Source organism: Pseudorca crassidens, chromosome 11 (assembly GCF_039906515.1).
Source record: "Pseudorca crassidens isolate mPseCra1 chromosome 11, mPseCra1.hap1, whole genome shotgun sequence".
In the NCBI taxonomy this organism is placed as follows: domain Eukaryota; kingdom Metazoa; phylum Chordata; class Mammalia; order Artiodactyla; family Delphinidae; genus Pseudorca; species Pseudorca crassidens.
The window spans coordinates 50947916-50957329 of NC_090306.1; the positions used below are offsets into that span (position 1 = coordinate 50947916).

Consider the following 9414-nt stretch of genomic DNA (forward strand, 5'->3'; position numbering starts at 1 on the left):
GCAGTTGTAATTATAAAGATACAGATACAGGTGATTCAAGTTACCTTGAGACGGAAGATTATCCTGGATTATCAGAGTGGGCCCGATCTAATCACATGAGTTCGTAAATGTGGAGAAACTTTCTTCGATGGGTCAACATGATGAGGTAAAAGGAAAAAGAAGAGAGACATGAGGTGACAAGGAGCTGATCTGCACTTGCTGGATTTGAAGGTGAAGAAAGGGAGAGGTGAGTCAAGGATTCTGTGCAGCCTCTAGAAGCTGGAAAACATAAGAAATACTACAGTTTCAAGAAGAACCACTACCATGTCATCATCTTGATTTTAGCCCAGTGATACCTGTACTGGACTTCCCATCTATAGAATTGTAAGATGATATTTGCATAGTTTGATCCATTACTACACAGTTCTTTTCAGCCATTGGACAATAGGCAACACATGACTAATTCCTGAGAGAAGGGAAACACACAAGGTAAGGCCCGTAATCGTCCAGGTTTTCTGCTTAAAGGCAGTTTATGAAGTACATACAGTCCATGGAAGCAGAATTCAAGCAAGCATCCAAACTAAAAGCACAGGAAGAAAGATGGATAAAAAAATAAACAAAGCCTCAGTGACCTATGGACAATAATATGTGGTCAAACATAATTAATTGAAGTTTTAGAAGAGAAATTGAAAAAGAAATATATTTAAATAATTAATGGCTGAAATTTTTTCAAATTAGTGGAAAATTTTCAATTCAAAGATCCGAAAGGCTCATTGTCCCCAAGTCTTAATTATATTAAAAAATACATGAGATACTGTAGTTACATTGCTTGAAAATAAAGGTAGAGATAAAAGCTTAAATACAGCCAGAGAATTAAAATAAACGTACAATATACAGAGAATCAACAATTAGCATGATCATTTATTTATTAGAAATAGAGCAAACTAGAACAAAGCAAAAGCCTTCTTTAAAGTACTGAAAGAAAAAGAAACTGTCAACCTAGAATTATCTGTACAGCATAGACATAATGAAAGGAAAAGAGATATTTTCAGATAAAAATAAAAGCTGAGAGAACTTTTCACCAATAGAACTCTGTAAGACATAATAAAGAAATTTAAATCAAAGGAAAATGAAGTTAAATAGAGTTACACAAAACAATGAACTGTATCACAAATGGAAACTATATCAATACATATAAAACACATTTTTCTTCTGTCTTAATTTTTTTAACTTCATTTCTTAAGGCAAAAATATAAATTGTGGCTTTTGGTAAGATATGTAGAAGTACAATGTGAGAGAAAATTAGCTCAAAATATGGGACCAGGGTAAGTGAAAGAATACTATTGCTAGGTTCTTCCATTACAAATGAATGCATAACTCCTAGTACACTGTTGTAAGTTAAGAATTCATATTATAAGTCCTAGACTACCACTAAATAATATAACAAACATGCATAACTAAAAACCAAGAGGAAATAAAATAGAATATTTTAAAAAAACACAAAACCTCAGTTAATGTGAAATAAAAAGGGAAAAATCAAATCAACCAATCAAATAAATTCCAGATGGGCTAAATAGAAAACAAATAGCAATTTGTTTTCTTTAAACCTAATTATATCAATGAGGTACAATTCTTTGTGATAAAGACCAGCTGTATAAGGACGCCCTAAGGCACAAACAATTTTTTTCTAATCACCTAACAGTCAAGAAACAAAAATAAAAGGAAAAGCAAAACCCTTTAGAGCAAAATGATGATAAAATTTGTTCATCATATTTCTCACATCAGCCTGGAGATTGCTGTCACTTTCATGAAAATGTCATACTTTATCCCTTGGGGTTTAGTCTGTGTAAAGGTAAATATGCCTTTCTATAAGGTGGATTCCTGAAGATTAACTTCTAGGCACCAAATCCAGAATGCTGAATAAATAAACAAGAGGGACTTCGAAGAACTATGGTTTTAGCTCCTTCCTGTTATTCTGCAGCTTGTAAAATTTATTAATAGCAAGAGTTATAAATATCTGGGTATAAAACTAACTACTTGGGCTATATTATATAAATAGGCTAAACTCCACCACCAGGATGAGTTTTCAGATTCTGTAAGACCCACCTCACATAAGCAGCTAATACTGGATGTGACGGTGATATATTAAAGTGGATAAACAAATACAGGGCATTGTATGAGGGAAAAAGCAAATACCTGCCTACAACCTCTGGGATCATCTTTTGCATTTTCCTTTGGTAGTAGGTGACGTTTCTTATTGCGCTGATATGAACTTTAGCATAGATTTAATGCCTAATCACCATTTTTAAACACATTGAAACTAAGGAGGCCCCCGCCCATATAACATGCAGTGACTGGAACATAAAAATTAATGTTGGACGCCACACTTTGTCTTAGGAAGTTGGCTCAAGTTACGACCTGCTTATTCATGTCCACTCCTGTATCTTCTTTTCTCAGCTCTGGGACCCTGATTCCCTATCCTTCCTAGCTTGTCATATGCTCATTTGGCCTAGTTCATTTTGGAAACCTACCTGGACTATACTTTCTGGCTTTCCTCTGTGTTTTTATCTCTACATGATGCCTCATTTTTGTTTTCTCTGGTGCTCCATCTTATGAGATAGCTGCAGTCATCTTTAGCCCCGTGGAACTCTTCTGTCAGGGCTGATTGGTACTTCCCACCAAGAGATGAATAATGACAACAGAACAAGAAACCTAAGGGTGAAGTGAAGTGGGAAGATAATTCTAGGATTGAAAAAGAACACAGTCCAGTAGGGATGAAACGAGTAGATAAATAGGTAAACAGAAAGAGCTGAGTAGGAGCTTGGACAAGGTTAGAGGACTGGATAGAACTTATCTCTGCGTAGTTGAAAACAAAGGTATGTCTGGGTTAGAACTAGTCAAAGCTCCAAAGAGTTTCTGATTATATCAGCACCTTCCCAGAATAATTAGGACAAATAATTCAGGTAGGATAATACGTTGGGAGGAGGCAGGGTAGAAAATCAACTTTACCTTTAAGTTTCCCTATTTTACTATTTTGGTTTCAAACACCAGAGAAAAGTCGTAGACATGGAAAAACTATCGTGGCAGGAAATTGGGAGGATAGAAATCAGTCTCCAACAGATTAATTAGCAAGAGAGTTTCTTCCCCTTGTCTATGAAGAAAGAGAGAGAAAAAAAGAGCAGAGACAGACGGAGACATTTGGGAGTCCTGAGAGCTATTGGTTCTTGTAGCCTGCTGCCCAGTGATGGTACAATGGAAGTGGAAAGACCCAAGTGATGATTATAAGATATGGCAGGCCAGATGGGATTCCCATGTCCTATATTTGGCATGTAGGTAGCGATATAGTCATGTCCAAGTCCCATGGACTACACAGAAGCTTCACTAGAATCACTGGAATTGAAGGAGCATGGAGAAATAGAATAATGGACATTTTAATAGCAGCCTGTGTGAAAGGCAAACCAAGCACCAGATGCCTTCAGCTGCTGAACTCCCTTCCAAGCATCTGAATAGGATTAAACTTTGGGACTGGGCAACACAATGGAAACTAAACCATGGATATCAAGTGAAGTCAAATGCCCTGTCATCCTGGCAGGTTGGTATTAGGGTGGGGTGGGGGTGTCAAGAAAGAAATGGAATTGTTTTAATGAAAATGGAAAAACTGACTATGTTCAGCACCTTAGCTTGTGATGGACATTCCTATTATCAGCCCAAATAGTTAATGAGTGTTTTGTGTAAGGCATTGGTGCTAAGAACATTGCATGTAGTATTTCATTTAATCTTCACAACCATCTTTTCTATGAATTGTAGAAACAATCTTTTCTACAATTACTTTAAATTGTGTAGGGCACAAGGCAATCTCTAAAAATTGTATACATACATTTCAACCTTCATGAGAAACTCAAGCCTTAGAAATGCAATTCTATCAGTCAGCCACATTGGTTTTTCTCTTTGTCCACACTAATTGTTGCGCTATACCTCCTCCTAGGCTGTGTAGAGTGAGCAAAATTTAAGAGAGGTTTCTGAACCAGCTGATGGGATCTCTCAAAAAAGAGAATTGTGGACTTGCCCGGTGGCACAGTGGTTAAGAATCCGCCTGCCAATCCAGGGGACACGGGTTCAAGCCCTGGTCCAGGAAGATCCTACATGCCACGGAGCAACTAAGCCCGTGTGCCACAACTACTGAGCCTGCGCTCTAGAGCCCACGAGCCACAACTACTGAGCCCACATGCCTAGAGCCCATACATGCTCCACAACAAGAGAAGCACTGCAATGAGAAGCCCGCTCACTGCAATGAAGAGTAGCCCTTGCTCGCCACAGCTAGAGAAAGCCTGTGCACAGCAACGAAGACCCAATGCAGCCAAAAATAAATGAAATAAAATAATTTTTTTTAAAAAAAGAAAGAGAATTGCTTGCTGAGAAGGGCTAATACGGAAGAAAGAAGCAGAATGTATGGTGTTCATTGCATTTGTTCATTTTATCTCTTCATTTCTCCATCCCAAATTGTTCTATGCATGAAGGTGAACACTTAAGACATTATTTTCTCAAATATGTTTTTTGGGACACTACTTCTACAGAATGATTATGGACATAACAAAAAGCGTTCCCAGGTCAGCATAAGTTAAAGAAACAGTAAGTACAACAGATTAAAATATGTGTGTACAGGCCTGGAGGGGGAGGGGAGGTTCTTTTTTTCTGAGTTCACAAAGGCTTTATAACTGCAGGAATTCTCAGAGGTTTTCATTAATATTTCAGTGGTAATCTCCTAGAAGGGGTAGCATTCTTAAACTCATTTGAGTATGGGTTTATAAACATATTTAAAATATCTGTTTATGTGTGTGTATGTGTATGTGCATATGCATTTATATATTTACATATGTATGTATTATCTGATGGATTATTTGCCAGATACCTCAAGGCAACAGTTGAGATGGGACGTATTGTGGGAAACAATGGTCTGGTAAAAAGGATATTCCTCACCAGCTTAAAAATCTGTGTATAAGTCTTCCGGTCCCCACACCCCAGGGCCGTTTTTGGACATGTCTAATCCTTTTACTTTGCTCCTTACCTTTGTTTCTGTGCATAAAGAGTAAGGTCTTAGATAATGGGCACTTACCTTCCAACCAGATCCTATCTTTGAGTCTTAAAAAATGATTTGAACTTTTAACAACAATGCACAAACAATCCCTCTACTGATATCTGTGAATTTCTTTGAGTCGTATATTTGCATTTCTAACCTTAGGGAAGTCAACCACTCTGCAGCTCAACTTGCCCTTCTGAAAATGAGTATTTAGCTGCAATAACCTAAGAACTTCCTTTTACATATATAATTCTCATATTCTAGAATATGAGGAGTTTAGAACGATTTTAAATTATACTAGACCACCAGCTTCTTTAGTGGCTTCCAGATTTTACCAATAAATTAGCCCCCATGGTAAATTGCTCCAAATATTTGGAGAAAGCATGCTTGTAACTCTTTGCCACTAATTAAAAATATGAAAATATGATAATGAGAACAGCTGGCATGGGGCCCAAAGCCCCACATTCAATTAACCCCCAATCTTTTTTAAGAAATAATACAGGAAGGTTTAAAACTGCCATTATTTGTGAAACATATCCTCTTTAATTATGGGTTTAGAAATGCACACTTACTGCATCTCTCCCTACACTCTCCACATTCAATCCTCATTCTCCAGAGAATGGCAGACATCTTGCATAAGACCTATTACTGTTGCCCCATGATATTTTCCTGAGGTCATGTTTTTTCTTTTTGTGCACACATTTACAAATCTATGAAAGCATATTTCTTGAGAAGAACATCTAAAAGGGAACATAGGGATGTGGATCAATAGGACCCATAGCTTTAAAAAGAGACCAGTGGGAAACTACAGAAAATGTCAATATGAAAACTCTTATCAGCTATACACGATGCTATTTAAGGAATAGGCTTTGCCTTGGGGTTCTCTAACCCAGTTATTCATTAACTAACAGGCAATGCTTGACCTGAGGGATATTATTATTGTTTCAAACTTGGTCTTTTCTTCTTCTCCCAAAGTCTACAACATCTCTATTTCAACTGAACCCTTCTAATAAAATCCTTTTTTTGTGACTATACATTTTCTAGAAAATGATAAATTGTGGGAAAAGTGGAATTTATTTTAAATGTTGTTTGAAGGTTACAATCTTATTAGAAGTCCATGAATTTGAAAAACTTTTAACTATGCAACGTATGACAGCTCCTGTATCATACAGCCCACTGGCAACAAATGAGCTTGGGCCACTCTTTCTGTGAATATCTTTATTCAGAAAAACCACCTAAAGCAATTTTATTTACTGAACATGTCACTATTGTTCCTAAGAATGTTTGATATTCTTTTCAGTTCATACTTTGTTAGTTTTTACAAAAGATCAATTGATGACTGCAAAGAACATGAACTAATGAAACGTAACATTCAATTTTATGCACATTTTTCTTTTTGTCGAAAAGTGGTGTCTTATTTCTCTTGAATACTATATATCATTTAGTGTTTAACATTTGGTTTAACTGAATACAGATGATGTTTGGTAGTATTTTGAAACTGATTCCTAACCAGGAGATGTTTTTTATGATCCAATGTTTTGTACTGAGAAAAGTTTAAAGCAGTATCTATAGCTGATAATACTATCATGTAGAATTCTGCTTTTCATTTAGTTCCTCAGTTTTGTCCCCATTATTCCAACCTTAAGCAATGAACTTTGAGATGAATTATTAGTAAAAGAAAGTATACATGCAATCAAAGTTGTACTGACAAATGATGTAAGTTTTTTTTATTGTTATGTGGTGAAATGAAATTCTACGGTAAATACGTTTAAATAGTATTTGCTATATTCCACAGCTGCTTAGGACATTGCTTTGTCAGGAAAGAGGTGGATACATAACAATTAGTGCTTCCCTGTACAACACCTATTATGCATGAATAATTGCTCCTTTGCTTGTCTTTTTGGGATATAATAAAGCACTCCTTAGTAAGGCTTGAATGACATCAAAGTGAACAATTTTTGGATTCTGACTGAAAGACAAACGAGAATACTTAATACACAGAAGAGAGAAGACTAGGGGTAATTTAAAAATACGTTATTATGAAAACATTTCAACTGGTTTCATAGGTCTCATCTATGGATTAGAAGAAGGAATGGTACAAGGCCATGGCTTTTCCAAGGATTACATTTCCAAATGTGAGTACTTTGCAGTATACTTTGAAGCATGAGTATTTTAGAGTTTATAATATAGGGAAGTAAATGATCCCTTTTTGTGCACTTATTTGTTATTGTCATAATTTTAGCCTAGGTAGAATGGATTGTCCTCTGTGACTTATATATTAATATTAAATAGTCATGTTAATATTTATTAACTATTTATCTGTCCAACTTTTATTAGTGAAACAGAATTATAAGGAAAACATTTTAGTATTATTAATGAGGTCTAAGTTCGTTGAATATTTACCATCCCAATTTAGCTCCTCTGCAGTGGTGAGACAATACCTTGCCTACTTGGGCAGAAGTGAATTAAATATAGAGTCAAGGGGATCTGAAACAATATGAAAGATGTCATTGTGGAAAAATGGGAGCACAGGGAAGCGTAGGTATTGATAAGTTGTGGCCGTGTAATAATTAGATGAGACGGCTTTTCGTCCTACTGCCCGCGCCTCCCGCAGCCAACATGGCGGCTATCCGTGTGTACTGCGGCGCAGCCGCTTCATACCGGCTTTCTTGGGGGTAGGGTTAGCTTTGCCCGAGGTCAGGGCCTCTGGAAAGCCGCAGCTGCTAAGCTGCAGAGAAGTCCCGGATGCCAAATAGTAAGGCTTAAGACACACCACAGTTGTAACAACAAGGAAAAATGTTGCAGCCTTAAAACGTGAAACTTCCACAGTGGATTTTACTAAAAAGCAGATTGAAGAATTCAACATAGGAAAGAGACACTTAGCCAACATGATGGGAGAAGATCCAGAAACTTTTACCCAAGAGGATATTGCTAGAGCGATTGCTTACCTTTTTCCCAGTGGTTTGTTTGAGAAGCGAGCCCGGCCAATAATGAAGCATCCTGAAGAGATTTTTCCAAGACAAGGACAATCCAGTGGGGAGAAGATGGCCGCCCATTTCATTTTCTCTTTTATACTGGCAGACAGTCATATTATTCATTAATGCATGGAGCATACGGAAAGCTACCAGATGTAGAAAACCGTCAAGACCAGCTGTGAGCCAAAGGTCTGTTTTCAGAAAAAACTAAAGTCAAAGACCCGACTGGCAGCAGATGGCTGATTAAGGAGAAACTGGAAGAAACGTTAGTGGAAAAACTGTAGATCAAGATTACGCACAGGGGGCTTCCCTGGAGGCGCAGTGGTTGAGAGTCCGCCTGCCGAATCAGGGGACGCGGGTTTGTGCCCCGGTCCAGGAGGATCCCACATGCCGCGGAGCGGCTGGGCCCGTGAGCCATGGCTGCTGGGCCTGCGCGTCCGGAGCCTGTGCTCTGCAACGGGAGAGGCCACAACGGTGAGAGGCCTGCATACCGCAAAAAAAAAAAAAAAAAAAAAAAAGATTACGCACAGTTCATTCGGCTGCTGGAAAGGTTATTGGCGTTGCCGTGTGACGCGGCTGAAGATTTGTCAGCAGGTTCCGCAGGAGTGTAACCAACCGAAAAAACAGCTGATTGAGCCTTTGCAGTATGACGAGAAGGGTATGGCCTTCAGCACAGGCCAAGGTAACAGAAAGACTGCAAAGGCGGAAGTGGCTGTTTATCACCATGGAAGTGGGAGGATAGAAGTAAATGGGATCGACTACCTGCTCTACTTTCCGGTAACTCAGGACAGATAACAGCTGATAACTCCCTTTCCACTTCCTCATCCGGCTTGGAGAACACCACGTGACCTACACGGCATGGGGGGGCGGGGCAGGCGGGGGGCGCAGGCGCGGACCGTCCGCTTGCAGACGGCTAGAGCCTTATGCAGCTTTGTCACCGAGGAGAAGGTCGAGTGGATACCCAAGCGGGACTGCTTACTGCTGATCCCCGTGTCAGAGAGCGGAAGAAGCCAGGCCAGGAGGGAGCCCCCGGGAAATTCACCTGGAAGAAGCGCTGAGTGTTCTGGGCGGGAAAGGAGAGGGACGCTGTGCACCTGCCATGTGGCAGACGCGCAGGAGAGAGTTGCTGGCCGGGATGAAGCAGCACCATCAGACGTTGGAGTTGTGAGATGATTTATTCTAAACTGCAATGTCGTAAAGGTTACCTTCTAAAAGTAATTATTTAAAACGGTTTAGCTTTGTTCTGCTGCTTTACTTTTAAAACTTTTTCAGATTAGAAGCATAACGCAGAATCTTGGCATATTCGACCTGAAAGGAGCATTTAGCAAAATCCAATCAGGAGACCGCCTTTTGCGGACGGAAAGGCCCAGCCCCACAGATCTG

General features: G+C 38.9%; 1 pseudogene; it reads left to right on the top strand.

The window, feature by feature from the left end:
* Positions 1-7675: 7675 nt before the first annotated feature.
* On the top strand, positions 7676-9089 carry LOC137202918 (small ribosomal subunit protein uS9m-like; annotated as a pseudogene).
* Positions 9090-9414: the final 325 nt, after the last annotated feature.